At 48.6% G+C, this 21,573-nt stretch overlaps 1 pseudogene across 1 annotated transcript in view; it reads right to left on the bottom strand.

Moving 5' to 3' along the window:
- LOC148539129 (uncharacterized) overlaps nt 1-21,343 on the bottom strand; it is a 49,283-nt pseudogene extending 27,940 nt beyond the window's left edge. Inside the window, exons 1-4 of the transcript XR_015871100.1 lie at nt 21,238-21,343; nt 16,117-16,476; nt 5,888-6,211; nt 2,249-2,353 (exon numbers count right to left, since the gene is read on the bottom strand). The product of XR_015871100.1 is annotated as an uncharacterized LOC148539129 (transcript). The remainder of the gene's footprint in view (nt 1-2,248; nt 2,354-5,887; nt 6,212-16,116; nt 16,477-21,237) is intronic.
- Between the last annotated feature and the right edge of the window lie 230 nt (nt 21,344-21,573).

The following is a 21,573-nucleotide window of genomic DNA, read 5'->3' as shown; positions in this document are numbered from 1 at the left end:
TACCTGTGATACTGGTGTATGGGGACAGCGGCCATTCCGGGAGAGGAAGGTAAGCAGGAGATATCTGTGATACTAGTGTATGGGGACAGCGGGTCATTCCTGGAGAGGAAGGTAAGTAGGAGATATCTGTGATACTAGTGTATGGGGACAGCGGGTCATTCCGGGAGAGAAAGGTAAGCTGGAGATATCTGTGATACTAGTGTATGGGGACAGCGGGTCATTCCGGGAGAGAAAGGTAAGCTGGAGATATCTGTGATACTAGTGTATGGGGACAGTGGGCCAATCCTGGAGAGGAATGTAAGTAGGAGATATCTGTGATACTAGTGTATGGGGACAGTGGGCCATTCCGGGAGAGAAAGGTAAGTAGGAGATACCTGTGATACTGGTGTATGGGGACAGCGGGTCATTCCTGGAGAGGAAGGTAAGTAGGAGATATCTGTGATACTAGTGTATGGGGACAGCGGGTCATTCCGGGAGAGAAAGGTAAGTAGGAGATATCTGTGATACTAGTGTATGGGGACAGCGGGTCATTCCGGGAGAGAAAGGTAAGCAGGAGATATCTGTGATACTAGTGTATGGGGACAGTGGCCATTCCGGGAGAGGAAGGTAAGCAGGAGATGTCTGTGATACTAGTGTATGGGGACAGTGGCCATTCCGGGAGAGGAAGGTAAGCAGCATATATTTGTGATACTAGTGTATGGGGACAGCGGGCCATCCCGGGAGAGGAAGGTAACTAGGAGATATCTGTGATACTAGTGTATGGGGACAGCGGGACATTCCGGGAGAGAAAGGTAAGCAGGAGATATCTGTGATACTACTGTATGGGGACAGCGGCCATTCCGGGAGAGAAAGGTAAGCAGGAGATATCTGTGATACTAGTGTATGGGGACAGCGGCCATTCCGGGAGAGGAAGGTAAGCAGGAGATATCTGTGATACTAGTGTATGGGGACAACGGGCCAATCCGGGAGAGGAAGGTAAGTAGGAAATATCTGTGATACTAGTGTATGGGGAAAGTGGGCCATTCCGGGAGAGAAAGGTAAGTAGGAGTTACCTGTGATACTGGTGTATGGGGACAGCGGCCATTCCGGGAGAGGAAGGTAAGCAGGAGATATCTGTGATACTAGTGTATGGGGACAGCGGGTCATTCCTGGAGAGGAAGGTAAGTAGGAGATATCTGTGATACTAGTGTATGGGGACAGCGGGTCATTCCGGGAGAGAATGGTAAGTAGGAGATATCTGTGATACTAGTGTATGGGGACAGTGGGACATTCCGGGAGAGGAAGGTAAGCAGGAGATATCTGTGATACTAGTGTATGGGGAAAGCGGGCCATACCGGGAGAGGAAGGTAAGCAGGAGATATCTGTGATACTAGTGTATGGGGACAGCGGGGCATTCCGGGAGAGGAAGGTAAGCAGGAGATATCTGTGATACTAGTCTATGGGGACAGCAGGCCATTCCGGGAGAGAAAGGTAAGCAGGAGATATCTGTGATACTAGTGTATGAGGACAGCGGCCATTCTGGGAGAGGAAGGTAAGCAGGAGATATCTGTGATACTAGTGTATGGGGACAGCGGCCATTCCGGGAGAGAAAGGTAAGTAGGAGATATCTGTGATACTAGTGTATAGGGTGTATATCTGTGATACTAGTGTATGGGGGTATCTGTGATATCTCCTGCATTACCTTTATGATGAATGGCCCGAAAAGTTTATTACTACAATTCAGGCTTGCCTACCCTCCCGATTTGACCGGGAGCCGCCCGATTTTCGGGTGCCGCTTCCGGCCCCCCGGGAAGGCAGGCTAGGCTCCCGCAAGCCACCATCCCTCCCTTATCCCCTGCAGTTACTAACAAAACCCCCGCAGCGGGGGATCCCGGTGACGCGATTCACGCTGAATCGCGCCATCGTGGCCCCGCCCCCCGCTTTACAATGCCGTTTACTCCGGCATTGTGAAGAGGGGGCGGAGCCGCGATGACGCGATCTCACGGCCACTCCCCCGGCCCATACTGGTCATGCCCCTGCAACAGCATTAGCGTGCGGCCACGCCCCCCGCTGTAAGCTGACATTCAGCCCCCTCCCGGAAGGAGGGAACTGAATGTCGGCAAGTATGCTACAATTGCAGGTGAAAATTTTTATTTCACCTGCTATTGTAGAAATTATGTGATGATGAATACATCCCTAATTTACTTCTATAAACTTAGTTTTTCATTATCCTGAAGCAGTTACAATAAAGTACAGAAATAGTTCTCACCTTTCTTATACCATAGAAAAAGAATGACTGCAGAAAAAAACAGGATTATTAGGAGGATTATTGGTATACATATCACAAGGACACGTTGGTAGAAGGTTTCTTGCTCTATAAGTACATAAATGAAACAAGTGAATAATGCACATTAATCAGAATGATAAGTACAATGAATGACAGACGTGTTATCCAGTTCTCTCAGGTTGTTGCCATTTGAGTAGCAATGATTTCTACTGGCCCAACACATGGGCCCACATGCAACAGCCTGCAATCTGTGGGCAAAGGGGAGAGTTCAGCCATTTAGCTGCTAGGCTATTACATTCAGGCCATGGACATTAATCACCCACCTAATACCTAGGCCGAACTTAACACCTGTATCTGGACGGTTGTCTGATAAATGCAGCAATACACCCTGCGTATCTAGTGATGGGGTCTGGTATGGATTGTCGTCAGTCAGAATGTAATGTCGACCAGAGAAGGCCGACATGGCTGTAATCAGTGGCTGCACGGCTGCAGACCCCCAGTAAAATCCGCCATCCATGGGAAGTGCTCCCTGCTAATCACAGCTGGACAGGCAGACCCAGGGGGAGGTGGTTTCTGCCCCTGGGACTGCCACTCCGGACTGCAATTAGCAGAGAGAGCGCTTCCAATGGGTTGTCACTGCCACTGCTATCTACCTTCTAGGGGCTGCAGACCCCTAGAAGCCTGGTTGATTTGTGCACATGTGCAGGATCCAGGTCCCACGCTTGTGCACACTTCAGACTGGAAGACCCCTCCGGGACTTGTAGGTAGGAGCCTCCACTAATAGTAATGTTATTTAAAGCATTTTAACTGTGTGGGCATTATTACTTAGTTTAAACATGCCAATAAAGCATCATGTTTAAAGTTAGAATGCCGACACAGGTAAAATGCTGTAAATAACATTGTTGACATGCTCTGTTCGACATGACACTGCTGACATTCTGCAATGCAGAAAACAAGAAAAAGTTCTCTCTTGGTTGGGGCACTACCTTATTGAGCAGATCATCTGTATAAGACTTACATATTAATAATAATAATAATATGTAAATAAAATGCAATCTCAAGGAGAGTACATACAAAATGCAAACATACACACAAATATAGTACTGAAAAGCACCTGTTATAAAAAGAAACCTGGGACCAAGCATAAGGTCTCACTTGCTGAAATAAACACAACAAACGGTTTGTACACAACTGAAGCACCGTGTGAGATGTTGAGTTTTACAACATGGTTAGAAAATAATCAACATCTAATAAAGTTATTCCGGTAGTAGCCCAACATCTGGATTTAATACCATTATAAAATGATATCACAATATGTGAGTATTGATAATAGTGGTGTTTCAGGAAAATAATCAACAGCAACAGAGGGTCTGATTCAGAGCCGGACGCAATTTGCGCTCGCTCGTTCAGAAAAAGGGGGTGGCTATTTAAATTAACCGTTCGCTCTTTGCGGTCTGTTGACGCCTCTATGTCTGAACGAGCGAACAAAACATGCAGTCGTTATTTGGAAAAAAAACGCCACCTGGCCGCTCGCATCATACGTCATCTCCACTATTTATTAGATTAATCGAGTACAGCAAACGGCGTATGAACTGCTCGCTATTCTTGTGGTTGGATTTTCCTACCGCAATCATGCGAGCAGTTCTGACTAAAAGACAACCAAGTGACGTGGTCGATGACGCTGCTTTGTTAATTATGCACACCCTTAAAACGCCCGTTTTGACCTTTAGGCATGCCTGCGTTCTGATCTCCACTCCCCGTTTTCAAGCACCTTCCCCTGTTACCACCCACAAACGCCTCATTCTGTCACTCAAATTAGCAGGCATTCGCTATTTTGCGAGCACACGATTTCTGACCGCACTGACTGGTTCGCGCATGCGTATTACAACCCATACACATGCGCAGGTGTGCGAACATCGCTTGGAACGAACGAGCGGCCGCTTACGAGCGGCTCTGAATGAGCTCCATAGTCAGCAGGGATACTCATTTACAGATGAACAATCACAGGTATAAACGGACACTGGGCCTGATTCAGTAAGGATCGCTATTGTGAAAGCGTATGTAGACGGGCGATTGTTGCTTATGTGTATACACCACATTGCACGTGCACGGCGGCAGCATTCCGATCATAGAGAGCCATCGCAGAGTGAGTGACAGACAGTGAGCGTTTGGGGGTGGTGACTGGTTGGAGAAACGTAGGCGTGCCTCTCTGTTTGAACGCCGTTACATGGGCGTGCATGAATTAGCCAGTGCGATGACATACGCAGCCTGTGTCCTTACTGCGTGCTACGAGGTTAGCAATGTCTAAGTAAGGTCAGGGCTGCTGTAATTCTGCGTGAGGGAACGATGGTACTCCATGTTACCGATGTTTGTGGAGGATTACAAGGTATTACGGATGTCGGATAGCGGTAGTAGGAGGTAGCGGGCGTCTCTATGCTGGCAGTGTGACGGCATTGTTATTGCAATCATTAGCATGTTTTCGCAGCAGACCTGAGTGCGTTTACGGAGCTGCGATCACAATAGCGGTCCTTAGTGAATTAGGCCCTCAGTATACAGTATGCGAGTCTCCTGGTAATGAGGTCATTGTGATGCAATCAGTAATAGAAAACTCAAAATCGTGTCATAATAATATAACAAAAGAAAATATTCTGCAACTACAGGTTTGAGTCTCCTATATCCAAATATTCCGAGATACGGAATATTTTTAGCATGACTGAGAAAGTGACACCTTAGCTTTCTGATGGTTCAATGTACACAAACTTTGTTTAAGGCACAAAATTATTAAATATTTTGTATAAAATTAAATTCAGGATGTGTGTATAAGGTCACGGTGTATATGAATCGTAAATGAATTTCATGTATGTACTACACATATATTATAGGGAACCCTCTTCTAGAGACGGTAAGTGGCTGCTGTTTACCATTTGAAACAGTGAATGGTAAATGAGTGGAATATCGTCTCCCAGGGGGTTCAGGGTCTCATTCAGACCCGCTCGCGAGCGCAGGACTCTCGCAAGCGGGTCGATGGTACCCAAATGCGCATGCGCATGATGGAGGGGTAGCCGTCGCTCCGGGTCTCGCACCAAAGGGGGCGTGCTGTCGATGGTGAGTGACAGCACGCCCCTTTTGGTGGGCGTGCCGGGGGTGTGGCTGCCAGACGGGGTCCGGCCCCACTGACATCACTAGTGATGTCAGTGGGAGTGATTTTGGCTCTGATAGAGCCAAAATCACTCCAGGGCTTGCGGCAGCGAGACCCTACCGCAGGGTCTCGTCGCAAGCCCGATGGTCGCGATGGTCTTGACCAGCGCGACCATCATCATGGACGCTCGCTATAGCTGTGGGTGGTAACCCACAGCTATGCGAGCGTCCAAGAGGCCGCTCCAATGTTAGGTAGGACGGCCCTGATTCAGAGCGAGCGCTCTGGTCAGAGCGTCCGGCTCTGAATCAGGCCCTCAGAGTTAGAAGAATGGACAAATGATGGGCAGGTCTAATAATGCAGGGCATGGATCTCACAGAGGACGTCTAATATCCTGATATTACATATTCAACTCATTCATTACATGGCCTTACAGGGCCCAGAGTCTGACCAGCCACCGCTGCATATCATACTGACGGATTTACCTTGTACTGACAGTGTGATATTGACATTAAGATCAGAGCTGAGTGATCTGTGGGTCACAATACAGGAATATATATCTCCATCCTCATGTAGGCTCGTAGGTTTCACAGACAGCTTGTTAGTGACATTGAATGTTCCATCTGTATTCAGAACTTGAGCAGTGCTGCACGTATCCAGTTTATAGGGCTGGGAGGAAACTTTACTGTACTTCACCCAATGTACATCCACAGGTCCCGGGTAATAGTGTCTGACGTAGCATGTAACAGACCTCTCAGCGCCAGTAATCACCACCAGCTCCGAGTCACTCAGGGCACAAGCTGGCTGAGCTGCAGAAAGACGAGCCCATGTGTAAGTCATCATATGCGTCTTCATTTCAACAACATTTATCCTAATAAATCACATTAGCTACTGTATACTGCACTGCTGTCTGCCAGCATTTCTAGTGCCCAAAGAAGGACAATTATAGTGTCAGCATTTCCTGCATTCTTACCACCCAACATGGACATCACCAGAACGGTGGAACCTCTGTGAAGCCGCCTGTTCCTCCAGAAAACTCAATTTGCGCTATATTTTCCTGTAATTTTGCTAACCAAAGCGCTCGCTCTGAATCAGGGCCGTCCTATTTAAATGTGGAGCGGCCTTTTGGACGCTCGCATAGCTGTGGGTTACCACCCACAGCTTACGCGAGCGTCCATGATGATGGTCGCGATGGTCAAAGACCATCGCGACCATCGGGCTTGCGACGAGACCCTGCGGTAGGGTGTCGCTGCCGCAAGCCCAGGAGTGATTTTGGCTCTATCAGAGCCAAAGTCACTCCCACTGACATCATTACTGATGTCAGTGGGGCCGGACTCAGACGGTAGGCGTTCCCATGGGAACGCCTCCGTCTGGCAGCCACGCCCCCGGCACGCCCACCAAAGGGGGCGTGCTGTCAGTCACCATCGACAGCACGACCCCTTTTGGTGCGAGACCCCGAGCGACGTATTTCTCGTCGCTCGCCGGGTCTCGCGCATGCGCGCGACGGAGCTCCCTCCGTCGTGTGCATGCGCATTCGCACAACATCGACCCGCTTGTGAGCGACCTTTGCTCGTGAGCGGGTCTGAATGACCCCCTCAGTCCTACAGTAATAATAAAATCATGGATTGATTTACAGTGAAACATTCAGGAAAACTGGGAATTGTGCATATTTTAAGGGCTTGATAATGTTTTATGACACAATAGGACCTTTATAGCATGCAAATTCACCTGATTCTATCTCAGAGCTGGAGGAAATCAGTACTATTCCTATCTCTTTAAAGTGGGCCTTATCTGTTGGTGTTGGCACAAATTAACTTTGACACCGATGTCATGTGATCACTTAGGGCCAATGTAATGAAAGCTGACAATGTAATGATGTCATAGAATGTTTATCAGGAGCACAGCAAGCATGATACTATGTGCATGAGATGTTCACGCCCATTGCACCATCACCACGCCTCCTGATATGACACATGCCCCTTTTCTGACATGTGTACTAATTTAGATGTTTCCAATGTTGGATGGTATTTAAGGGTTGGGTATGAAATCCCAGCTCTCAGGATGCCGCTGTTCAGAATACAGACAGCGGCATACCGTCAGCCAGAATCCCGACACCCATAAGAACGGCTGGTAAGTACTTTCCCTACCCCTACCCTAACCAGGGGCGTATCTATAATGGGTGCAGGGTGTGCGGGGCACACGGGTCCCTGGATCCACGGCCATTTTCCCGGTGACCTGCGCATGCGCTATAGACTCTGTGCACACTCTAGTGCCCAGAGTCTATAACTCCAGCGCTGGCCGCGCACAGCTCAGTGTGCTGCCGGCTCCCAAACGGAGGAGGGGGCCTGTGACGGAGACTGCACATGGGCCCCCTCCTCACTAGAAAAAACGCCCCTGACTCTCCCTCCCCGGTGCGTAAACCTAACCCCCCTCACTAGTGCCTAAATCTAACCTCCCACTCCCCGCACCCTAAACCTAAGACCCCCTCCCCGGTGCCTAACTCTAACATAATACTAACCTCCCCCTACACCCCGATACTTACCTTTGGGATGCCGACGGTCGGGATACTGGTGCCCGGATCCCGACCTGTCGGGATTTCGGCACCGGTATTTGGACCATCGACATTCCGCGCGCCAGGATGCCGACTACATCCCGGTATTTAGATAGTCTTCAGGTGCTAAAAATAGACTTTGTGATATACCCTGCAGGCTTCACATACAGATACATACCAAACTGATACATTCATCAAATTCATGAGAAAACTTATTACACTTATTAAGGGCAACCATTTATCAGCATAAACCTTAAACAATGTAGGTCAAAGTCTTCCACAGCACTGTCTTTAATGTGTTTTGGTGATGTCCACTTCTGTGCGTGTGCCCAGCCCTCAACGTACAAAAACAATGATCCTAACTTGTATGGGTTATTTGTGTTATTTTTTAAAATGGCACAGTACAGGACTACTACTACAAAATAATGGGCAGGTAAGCAACAAATGTAGGACAAAACAGAAACGAAAGATGTATGGAAAGGAATGAAGAAGAGGGGACACCAAGAACAGGAAGTACAACCATGAAGAACAGAAAGTACAGCCATGAAGAACAGGAAGTACAACCATGAAGAACAGAAAGTACAACCATGAAGAACAGGAAGTACAACCATGAAGAACAGAAAATACAGCCATGAAGAACAGGAAGTACAGCCATGAAGAACAGAAAATACAGCCATGAAGAACAGGAAGTACAGCCATGAAGAACAGAAAATACAGCCATGAAGAACAGGAAGTACAGCCATGAAGAACAGGAAGTACAGCCATGAAGAACAGGAAGTACAACCATGAAGAACAGAATATACAGCCATGAAGAACAGGAAGTACAACCATGAAGAACAGAAATTACAGCCATGAAGAACAGGAAGTACAGCCATGAAGAACAGGAAGTACAGCCATGAAGAACAGAAAGTACAGCCATGAAGAACAGGTACAGCCACGAAGAACAGGAAGTACAACCATGAAGGACAGGAAGTACAACCATGAAGAACAGAAAATACAGCCATGAAGAACAGGAAGTACAGCCATGAAGAACAGGAAGTACAGCCATGAAGAGCAGGAAGTATAGCCATGAAGAGCAGAAAATACAGCCATGAAGAGCAGGAAGTACAGCCATGAAGAGCAGGAAGTACAGCCATGAAGAGCAGGAAGTATAGCCATGAAGAACAGAAAGAACAGCCATGAAGAGCAGGAAGTACAGCCATGAAAAGCAGGAAGTACAGCCATGAAGAACAGAAAGAACAGCCATGAAGAGCAGGAAGTACAGTCATGAAGAGCAGGAAGTATAGCCATGAAGAACAGAAAGAACAGCCATGAAGAGCAGGAAGTACAGCCATGAAAAGCAGGAAGTACAGCCATGAAGAACAGAAAGAACAGCCATGAAGAGCAGGAAGTACAGCCATGAAGAGCAGGAAGTTCAACCACAAGGTATTTTCAAGCTAAAGCTGGGTACACAGTATACGATGTGTGCAGCCAATGAAGAGCACAACGCGAAGGAATGATATATTGTGCCGGCCGTACACACTACGCGATCCTGTGTATGACCCCACAATATATTGTTACATGCTACATTTAGCAGCATGACATCATTCGCTGCACCATCCCATCTGACGTGCAGCACAGCTGATGGAACGATGCGATGAACGATCAGCGCACACACGCAATAGACTGTAGAGACTATACGTTCCACATGAGATATCGTACTGACCCGCACAAGGTATTCACTTAATTTTAAATCACAATTACATCTGGTTTGAAGGCACTTGCTACAAACAGATTTGCCGAACAGTTGTGTGGACCAAATTCAAACTGAGCGTCTGACTCAGAGATGGACGGATTTGCAAAGTCGCACACAAGCGCCTGTGCAAATCCATCCATCTCAGATGCAAATGCAGAAGAATGTGTCAGACACCTCCTTGTCGCATCTGCGTGGTCCCAGCACTACGACCGACGTTGCAGGCGGGCATCACCATCGCTCCAAATGCCCAGAACGGGTCCTGCACAGGCGCAGACCCGAGAACAGCGGAAATGTACGTTCCTCATCGGATGAATGTACATCTCTGAACCAGGCCCTAAATTACACAAATCTGTTTTTGACCCACTGGGAAAATGACCACATCTAGACCAACAATCTGCACAAAGGCAACAACATCCTATGGGTATGATAGACTGACGATGTGATACGAGTATGTAGAGGAAATGAGGTGGAACTAGAAGAATTTACCACACGCATCAATAATAGCAACAACCTGAATCTTATTTTCAGGGATGAATTCCTGGAATTGGAGATGTACATCAAATATGACACATTAAACACATTGACATTCATAAAACAAGTAGACTGCAATAACGTCACACTCGCTTCTAGCAATCACCAAACCTCATGGCTCCAAACTATTAAAAAATAAAGAAAATAAACTGTTCCAACATCCACAGATGAAAACGGAACAATCAATACTTCCTAAAGAAGAACAAGCAAAGGGGAAAGAGAAGCCGTCCACAACTGGAAGATGAAAATCTGAGAATCACATTTGTGTCCGGTGCCCGGCCCCTGGCCGTCGGGAACATGTGGCAAAAAGGAAACAAAACTCGTGGCACATGGAGAACATAGGGGGGGTTAATTAATAAATATGTTTTACTACGTTGTGTGTCCTGTCTTTCTTTTATTTATTTTTTTTAATTTATTGAAATTTCATGACAGACAAAGGATATCAGAAAAATCTATAAAAGTATGCATGCGACTATAAGTGAGACACAAACTTAGGGCCTGATTCAGAGCCGCTCGCAAAAAGCTAGCGCTCGCTCTGAATCAGGGCGGACCCTTTGTTTAGAAAAACCCGGCCTCGCTGGTCACCCACAGCTTTTGCAAGCGGCCAGGTGATGGTCACGATGGTCGCGACCATCGGGCTTGCAACGAGACCCTTGTGGTAGGGTCTCATCTGCCGCAAGCCCCAGTGAGCTTCCGGCTCTACCAGAACAGGAAGCTCACTACTGACATCACTGGTGATGTCAGTAGGGCCGCCCACAAATGTCAGGTGTTCCTTCAGAAACGCCTCCGTTTGCCCAGCCACCCCGCCTACAAAACGGGGCGAGCTGTCGCTCGACAGCCGCTCCGCTTGTAACGAGCCCCGGAGCGAGTGAATTTCTCCGGGGCTTGCGCACGTACATTGCACATGCCGCGCGTGCGCAATGCCCACCATCGACCCACATAGCGCCACCATCGACCCGCATAGCGCTTGCGAGCAGGTCTGAATCAGGCCCTAAGTATCGGCATACAAATAAAATAAAATACATCAGAGGAAAAAAGTAATCAGAGTAATATAGTAGTCAATTTGAAAAGGCGGAGAGTGAGGTATGGAGAGAGAAGAAAAATGGGGTGGGGGAAGCCTGGGAAGTGTTAGTAAGGAATAGGAAGAGAGGAGGAAAGAGAAGGGGATTGTTGACAAGTTAAGCACATGGTGAGAGTCTATGTAACATCAAGTATGAGCCTCGTATTCCAGGGAGACCGAATATCAGCACATTTGTGAGGGCATTCATGTAAGCGGCTGGTGATATGTTCTAGATGAAGGTGTGCCAAACTGAGGGCCTGATTCAGACCCGCTCGCGAGCGGGTCGATGTTGGCCCAGTGCGCATGAAGGGCAAGCCGTCACTCCGGGTCTCGTACCAAAAGGGGGCGTGCTGTCGATGTTGAGTGACAGCACGCCCCCTTTGGTGGGCGTTCCGGGGGCGTGGCTGCCCACACGGAGGCGTTCCCATGGGAACGCCTACCATCTGGGGCCGGCCCCACTGACATCACAAGTGATGTCAGTGGGAGTGCTTTCGGCTCTGTTTGAGCCGAAAGCACTCTTGGGCTTGCGGCAACGAGACCCTACCACAAGGCGGTTTTTTAGAAGTGGTTTTGTTGCCCATAGCAACCAATCAGATTCTACTTAACATTTATCTAGCACCTTCTAGAACAGGGGTAGCCAACCTCGGTCCTCGTGAGCTACCAACAGTTCACGTTTTCCAGACCACCTAGCAGGTGCACAGGTGCAGTCATTACTAACTAACACATTTGGAAAGATCCACAGGTGGAGCTAATTATATCACTTGTGATTCTGAGAGGAGACCTACAAAACATGCACCGTTGGTAGCTCTTGAGGACCAGGGTTGGCTACCACTGTTCTAGAAGGTAATAGCTAGAATCTGATTGGTTGCTATGGGCAACAAAACCACTTCTAAAAACCCGCACCTTAGTAAATATACCCCTTAGAGTCAGATCTAAGGAGACAAAACATTTCCAAAGGAGTATCACCGATGTGAAAAGATGGCGGATCTGGAGGCATTGGTGAAAGCATTTGGTTGGTATTCCAAATCTATCCTGAAGGGCGGAAAACTCAGGGAAAACTCGCAAGGGGGCGATGTGTCTAAGAAATTTTAAGTTATAATTAGACCAGGAGGCAAAGGATTTGGGATCAAGGCCAGGTAGGAACTTTTTGTTGTTCCATAGGGGAGTCATTGGGAGGCGATTCTGCACCAAAGAGAAAGCTCTGCTACAATAGGTCTATGTTTGGGTTGTATCCAGTAGAGCGTATAGGGAGAAGGAAGTTTACAAGCTGTGCCTCTAGATCTACCCAATCTCCAGAGTGAAGATCTTTAATATTTTATTTTACAGGTGGGCTACAGGTGCCAGTGGGCCCTTGATGCCCAGGCATGCTAGAACTTGTGGTTTTCCAAGTACCACCATGCCCTAGCAGTATTGCTGGGGACAGTTCTTTACCTATAAAAAACCAATATTGTTAATTACATTTGCCAATACCTTTGTACCCAACGCCGCCAGGGGTACAGAGGAGAGCCCTAGAGCTGTTGGCACTAGGGCTCATTGGATGCAGATGGGGGGGGGGGGAGTGGTTGCTGGACTTTTTTTTTTGTTTGCTAGCCCCACTCACCTGGGAAAACCAGCCATAGTGCCATCCGGCCTAGTGTTAGTAAAATGATGGTGAGGGGATCCCCACACTACAGGTCTCCTTTCCATGGTTCCATTAGCCCTGACTGGTCAAGCCTAGTGTCTGTATTGGAAAAATGGGGGGGACCCCATGCATTTTTTCCTCCCAGATTTTTTACAATACCATCCTTGGGACAAGCGCTAGGGCTGGTTAAGCTTCAAGGAGGGGACCCCATGCATTTTTTCTCCACAATTTTTCAAATATTAGCCAAGGGCAGTGGTTCTCAAACTCGGGTCCTCAGGACCCCACACAGGTCACGTTTTCCAGATCACCCAGCAGGTGCACAGGCGTACTCATTACTCACTGACACATTTTAAAAGATCCACAGGTGGAGCTAATTTCACTTGTGATTCTGTCAGGAGACCTGCAAAACATGCATCGTTTGGGGTCCCGAGGATCGAGTTTGAGAACCTGTGGCCTAGGGGCAAACGCAAGGGCTGGTTAAGCTTTGAGGAGGTAACTCTTTGCATTTCTTATTTAATAGCGGAATGTTATCATATGCAGCACAGTGCAATAGCTGCAATTAACACCTATCTCACTGCCCTACAGGTCATATACTATTCAGCGATTTTATTCCGTAGGGATTCCGGCTATGTTTACATCTCGCACACTATTACATCCGGAGAGTTATATGCTTAACATCAGAAGCATCTGGAGGGTGGGCTGTGTCTCACTGACAGGGTCTAGATTCTGGTAGGCTGTACTCGCATTTCACATGCAAGATTCACATATGGCGACTACAATCTCGGCCGATAATCGGCTGAAATTTGCAAAATTATCATTAACATATTACATATGTTCCAATTATATATAGTTGTTAATGCTGCGCTCTTAGGCCCTCATTCAGAGCCGTACGCTCTGAGCAGAGCGCACGCTCTGAATGAGGGCCGGGCTCCATTTTCATGGAGCGTCCTCCTGGACGCTCGTATAGCTGTGGGTCACCACCCACAGGCTATACGAGCGTGCTTTGTGATGGCCGCGATGGTCGAGACCATCGCGACCATCGAAATTGCGAGCCGGAGCCTGCGGTTGAGGTTTTCAACCGCAAGCTCCGGAGTGATTTTGGCTCTATCAGAGCCAAAATCACTCCCACTGACATCACTAGTGATGTCAGTGGGCCGGCTTCTGACGGGAGGCGTTCCCGTGGGAACGCCCCCGTCAGGGAGGCACGCCCCCGGCACGCCCACCAAAGGGGGCGTGCTGTCAATCAACATTGACAGCACGCCCCCTTTGATCGGACACAACGAGCGAAGGACTTTCCTTCGCACGTCGCGTCTGGCGCATGCGCACGACGGAGCTCCCTCCGTCGTGCGCATGCTCAGTCCATAACATCGACCCACTTGCGAGCGGACAGCCGCTCGCGAGTGGGTCTGAATCAGGCCCTTAGTCAGTAGAAAGCTGCTCTATTTAAAATAATGTAAATAGTTCAAAAATTGGTAGAGCGCTACTAGTATCAGTTGTGTCTGATACAATGTTGCAGTAAGCTTATGTGACAAGTTAAAGATTGTGTAGCGCAAAACCTGTAATAAAAATTATTAATAGGATGTTTGTAACTCTTTTGCCGGTTTGGGCAATTGAAGAGGTCACTTGTGAGGGTGAAACAGGGCACACAGCCTGAAACGCGTTGGAGCAAACACACGCATCAGACATACGGTCACCGCAGCATAATCACCACAGCAGTGATCGCCATCCCCGCTAAGGAGAAGGAAGACCTGCACGGAAGGGAACCAGCCGGAGAGGTGTGCTGAACCACCGCAAGGTAGGCAGCAATAGGGCGCGTTAGATCAGAACCCCCGCCTTACCGGAGAGGCACACCGCTGGCGGTACATTGTAACCCTCACAAGTGACCTCTTGCAATTGCCCAAACCGGCAAAAGAGTTACAAACATCCTATTAACAATTTTTAATACAGGTATTGTGCAACACAATCTTTAACTTGTCACATAAGCTTACTGCAACATTGTATCAGACACAACTGATACTAGTAGCGCTCTATCAATTCTTAAAATATCTTCCAATTAGTTATTTATTAAGTGTGATTCTGCGCTGACATTGATTGCATTTATGATCTTGTACATGACTGTAACCACAATTCTATTCCCCACCGCCTTATTGTACAAGCTGTAATACAATTACACAACACGCATAATACCGTGATCACAAACAATGGATGCACAGACAGGTGAGATATGATCACCTGATAGGCACCTGAGCAGTGGCGTAACTGGGGCAGGGTCGCCGGGGCTCATGCTAGTCCTAGTTAGCCAGTGTAGTGCCGACCGCAGTGAGTGCGGTCAGCACTACACATTTACTCAGGACCGGCGCTAGGCTTTCCTGCGTCCAGCGCCGTCCTATGCTGAACAGCCGAGCCCCTTCCCTCCCCTGAGCGCTTACCCAATAGCGCCAGGTGGAGGGTGGGAGGTGGGGTCAGGCTGGTGTATTTTCACACACACCGCCGCCAGCGCGGCGGCGATGTGTGTGTTAAACAGCAGCCAATGAGAGTCAGACAGACTACTGGGGCACTGCATCGGGGGAGACCTCTACTGGGGACTACTACTGGGGTGGGACGACTACTGGGTGGCACTGCATCGGGGGACCACTACTGGGGGCACTGCATGGGGGGGGGACTACTGGGGAAACTAAATAGGGAGGACCACTACAGGGGGCACTGTATAAAGGCCACTACTGGGGCACTGCATAGGGGGGACCACTACATGGGGACCTGCATAAGGGGGATCACTACTGGGGACCTGCATAAGGGGGATCACTACTGGGGACCTGCATAAGGGGGACCACTACTGGGGACCTGCATAAGGGGGACCACTACTGGGGGCACTGTATAAGGGGAACTAATGGGGGGGCTGCATAAGGGGGACCACTACTTGGGGCACTGTATAAGGGGAGCTAATGGGGGGCTGCATAAGGGGGACCACCACTGGGGGCACTATAAGGGGCACTGCTTTAAGGTGCATATGGAATGGAAAGGAATGTTCAGAGTGACTCGATAGGGGTGTGTGACATGTTGACATGCCCCATTTGTAAGTGGCCACGCCCCATGTGACCACACCCATTTTGCGCAGCACGCGCCTTCGGCGCACACACATAGAGGGTATTTGCCCTGGGCTCCATATACCCTAGTTACACCACTGCACCTGAGTATTCATAGACCTGAGGCACTCACCTGACACTTGTACAGTAGAGGTAGCCTCTGATTTATCAGGTGTAGCAATAATGATGCATTTATATTTCCCTTCATCGCTGAGCTGTACGTATGGTATACAGAGGCTGGCGTTGCCTTTTCTGAGGTCACTGTCCTCTATTTTCGATCCTTGCCTGTTAGAGTCATGTTTGAGCCAATCATAACGATACACCGATACTTCAGTTCCATTTGCTGTTGTTAGAGTCCAGCGTACGCTTACAGTTTTCAGATCCAGCTCTTTAACGCCATTGACACTTAAGAGACAGGGAATGGTGACATTTTGACCCAATAGCGCATCAATAGTCTCCACTGGTGCCCCGTTCCTGCCGTCTGGTACAGCGCCTAAAATATAAGAGACAAGAAATAACACAGTAAGCATTATTATTCCATCTCTTGGTGGTCATTGAGACGATATTCTAAAATAACATTATATTTTCCATGCCAGGTAGAAAGCACTCTAGGAGAACCCAGGATGGCAATATAAGGAACTATTGAAATAAAAAATAATAATAATAATAAAAAAAATTATCTCTGAAATTCTCTGAAAAAAAAATGTATTTAATTTATTTTTATTTATTTTTGATATTTTTTTTTTAGAATAATAATAATTATAAATAATTGAATTATTTTTATTTTTAACAAGTGGAACTGGAAGACTGGTTTGGCGAAGCGCTAAGACTACTCTTACCACCACCAGTCTGTGTTGCCGGGCAGCTGACTCCGGTATTATTTAGCTGCTCCTGTGATTATTTTTTTTTTGTTGTTATTCAGTATTGCGATGATATCTGATTTTCTATCTCCGCATTAAGGGCTGGTTAAAATAGTTATTATCAATGCATATTAATAAATTAGGGCCCTAATGTTTGTAATGATTCTATGGGAATCCCTCATTGCTGGAATTATTAAACAGTTTCCTGGCCTTGCAAGTCCACCAGCCGGCATAAGCTGAGGTTTACTCACTGGGCCGGCGTCCAAATCAATGTAATATAAATATGTGCACAAACAGAAGCGCAAACCTGTCACCTACTACATAACTGACCCTGAGGATGACAGGTCAGCACATCACTGTCCCCACCACATAACTGACCCTAAGGGTGACAGGTCAGCACATCACTGTCCCCACCACATAACTGACCCTAAGAGTGACAGGTCAGCACATCACTGTCCCCACCACATAACTGACCCTAAGGGTGACAGGTCAGCACATCACTGTCCCCACCACATAACTGACCCTAAGGATGACAGGTCAGCACATCCCTGTCCTCACCACATAACTGACCCTAAGGATGACAGGTCAGCACATCCCTGTCCCCCACCACATAACTGACCCTAAGGGTGACAGGTCAGCACATCCCTGTCCTCACCTCATAACTGACCCTAAGGGTGACAGGTCAGCACATCCTTGTCCTCACCTCATAACTGACCCTAAGGATGACAGGTCAGCACATCCCTGTCCCCAACACATAACTGACCCTAAGGGTGACAGGTCAGTACATCGCTGTCCTCACCACATAACTGACCCTAAGGGTGACAGGTCAGTACATCCCTGTCCTCACCACATAACTGACCCTAAGGGTGACAGGTCAGCACATCCCCGTCCTCACCACATAACTGACCCTAAGGATGACAGGGGAGCACATCCCTGTCCTCACCACATAACTGACCCTAAGGATGACAGGTCAGCACATCCCTGTCCCCCACCACATAACTGACCCTAAGGGTGATAGCTCAGCACATCCTTGTCCTCACCACATAACTGACCCTAAGGGTGACAGGTCAGCACAACCCTGTCCTCACCACATAACTGACCCTAAGGATGACAGGTCAGCACATCCCTGTCCCCACCACATAACTGAGCCTAAGGATGACAGGTCAGCACATCCCTGTCCTCACCACATAACTGACCCTAAGGATGACAGGTCAGCACATCCCTGTCCTCACCACATAACTGACCCTAAGGGTGACAGGTCAGCATATCCCTGTCCTCACCACATAACTGACCCTAAGGGTGACAGCTCAGCACATCCCTGTCCTCTCCACATAACTGACCCTAAGGGTGACAGCTCAGCACATCCCTGTCCTCACCACATAACTGACCCTAAGGGTGACAGCTCAGCACATCCCTGTCCTCACCACATAACTGACCCTAAGGGTGACAGGTCAGCACATCCCTGTCCCCACCACATAACTGACCCTAAGGGTGACAGCTCAGCACATCCCTGTCCTCACCACATAACTGACCCTAAGGGTGACAGGTCAGCACATCCCTGTCCCCACCACATAACTGACCCTAAGGATGACAGGTCAGCACATCCCTGTCCTCACCACATAACTGACCCTAAGGATGACAGGTCAACACATCCCTGTCCCCACCACATAACTGACCCTAAGGATGACAGGTCAGCACATCCCTGTCCCCACCACATAACTGACCCTAAGGATGACAGGTCAGCACATCCCTGTCCTCACCACATAACTGACCCTAAGGATGACAGTTCAGCACATCCCTGTCCCCACCACATAACTGACCCTAAGGGTGACAGGTCAGCACATCCCTGTCCCCACCACATAACTGACCCTAAGGATGACAGGTCAGCACATCCCTGTCCTCACCACATAACTGACCCTAAGGATGACAGGTAAGCACATCCCTGTCCTCACCACATAACTGACCCTAAGGATGACAGATCAGCACATCCCTGTCCCCACCACATAACTGACCCTAAGGATGACAGGTCAGCACATCCCTGTCCCCACCACATAACTGACCCTAAGGATGACAGGTCAGCACATCCCTGTCCTCACCACATAACTGACCCTAAGGGTGACAGGTCAGCACATCCCTGTCCTCACCACATAACTGACCCTAAGGATGACAGGTCAGCACATCCCTGTCCTCACCACATAACTGACCCTAAGGATGACAGGTCAGCACATCCCTGTCCTCACCACATAACTGACCCTAAGGATGACAGGTCAGCACATCCCTGTCCCCACCACATAACTGACCCTAAGGATGACAGGTCAGCACATCCCTGTCCCCACCACATAACTGACCCTAAGGATGACAGGTCAGCACATCCCTGTCCTCACCACATAACTGACCCTAAGGATGACAGATCAGCACATCCCTGTCCCCACCACATAACTGACCCTAAGGATGACAGGTCAGCACATCCCTGTCCCCACCACATAACTGACCCTAAGGATGACAGGTCAGCACATCCCTGTCCTCACCACATAACTGACCCTAAGGATGACAGGTCAGCACATCCCTGTCCCCACCACATAACTGACCGTAAGGGTGACAGGTCAGCACATCCCTGTCCTCACCACATAACTGACCCTAAGGATGACAGGTCAGCACATCCCTGTCCTCACCACATAACTGACCCTAAGGGTGACAGGTCAGCACAATTTACTTCACTTTTCTACTTTACTACATTTTGTCAGGATTTCTCAATAACAAATGTTTAGTTTCGGGGTGTCGTGAAAATAAAGCTGATACTCTAGGGCGCCGTGATTCAAAAAAGTTTGGGAACCTCTGCAATAGGCCCTTCATAAATATCAGCTCCAGGCCCATGTGGACATTAATCTGGCACTGACGAGACCCTACCACAAGGGTCTCGTCGCAAGCCTGATGGTTGCGACCATCGCAACCATCACCTGGCCGCCCGCTAAAGCTGTGGGTGGTCACCCACAGCTTAGCGAGCGGCCTGGAGGCCGGCCAAAAAAAAACCAAAACAGGCTGCCCTGATTCAGAGCGAGCGCTCGCTATTTGTGAGCGCCTCTGAATCAGGCCCTTAGTCAGTTGCATCTGTTCCTGATGTAGTAGAGCTTACATTCTACGTTTCCTATCACCTGGACAAACACATACACACTATTTTTTTCGTCAGAAGCCAATTAACCTAACCGGAGAAAACCAATGAAAACACAGAGAGAACATACAAACTCCACACTGTTAGGGCCGTGATGGGAGTCAAAGGCCTCAGGGTCTGATTCAGACCCGCTCGCTAGATGCATTCGCACGCAGCTAAAGTATGCAAATCCTGTGATCGCACGACAAGGCATTAGCACGCCCACTATGTCTTGGCGTGCGATCGTGGTGTGTATTTAGACGCCCACCAGCCTGACACAAGACACCCACTTTCCCTTAGTGATACACGTCATCTCCAGGAAGTGTATGAAACAATCGGTAACATCGAGTTCCATCGGAACCGTACGCAGCACTTGTGGCTGACCGTACCCTACCGCAAGCACTGCGAGTGCTGCTGTGTGTAACTCAGCCATGTGACGTGTACTATGACGCTGCGTCTTAATTATGCACGCCTCTGAAACGGCGTCAAGACGCACAGACACGCCTGCGTTCGCACAACCACTCCCCCGTTTCCATCGACCACCCCGTTACCAAACACAAACGGCTCGTCCTGTCACTCATTCTAGCGAGGAGTCTGTGTACAAGTGGCGATCGCATGGACTGGTCCACGCACGCGCACTGCATCTTATACGCATGCGCAGATTGCAAACATCGGCAGGTTACGTGCGAACACAGCCAAGCGAACAGGTCTGAATCAGGCCCTCAGTGCTGTGAGGCAGCAAAATAATCATTGTGTGCCACACTCACGACGCGTGCGCAATAGCTAACAATCGCTTCATCTGCGTAAACATTGGCTCTTGCGTGCGCATCGAATCGGGCCCATAATCTGCTGCAGCGCGCTTGTTCTCTTTAAGTAGAACTATACCTGTATTGGCTAACCTTGACACTCCAGCTGTTATGGAACTACATAACCCAGCATGCACTGCTACAATTTTGCTATTAGGGCATGCTAAAACTGTGGCAGGGCATGCTGGGATATATAGTTCCACAACAGCTGGCGTGTCAAGGTTAGCCAACACTGAACTATACTGACATATAGGTGACAGAGTTACATTTACATTCACTTTTCTATTTTTTCTCTTTTGGTTTCTGAAGAGTTAAATCCATTGGGAGGAAGGAATAACAGGAAAAGAGGGGCTCATTCATTACACCGTTCTCTGTGCTGCTGCTGCTGCTGTATACAGCACCTGGCGGAGAGAGAGAGAGAGAGAGAATGTGAGACGTACCTGCTCCTGGGCGGCAGGTGAGGAACAACGATATCACGGTCCCCAATTTCAGGATGGCCCCTTTTCTCGATGTTGTGCTGGATCCCATCCTGGTGTCATCACAGTCCTAGGCCCCCTTCATTAAACACAGACATTAGACGGCTGCGCCCCACCCCAGCTCCACCGCTCCCTGTCTTCTGAACTTTACTCTGTACTCAGCACAAATACTTTTGCTTTCTGTTTAGAGATTTCTACTCTTAAAGTGAGAGTTGCTATTTCTTTGGTACTAAGCAGGACGGAGATAAAGTACCAACCCACCAGCTCCTAAATGTCACTTTTCAAACACAGCCTGTAATG

This window comes from Taudactylus pleione, unplaced genomic scaffold (assembly GCF_031769625.1).
Source record: "Taudactylus pleione unplaced genomic scaffold, aTauple2 ptg000027l, whole genome shotgun sequence".
NCBI lineage: Eukaryota > Metazoa > Chordata > Amphibia > Anura > Myobatrachidae > Taudactylus > Taudactylus pleione.
This window is presented reverse-complemented; position numbering and strand designations above follow the sequence as displayed.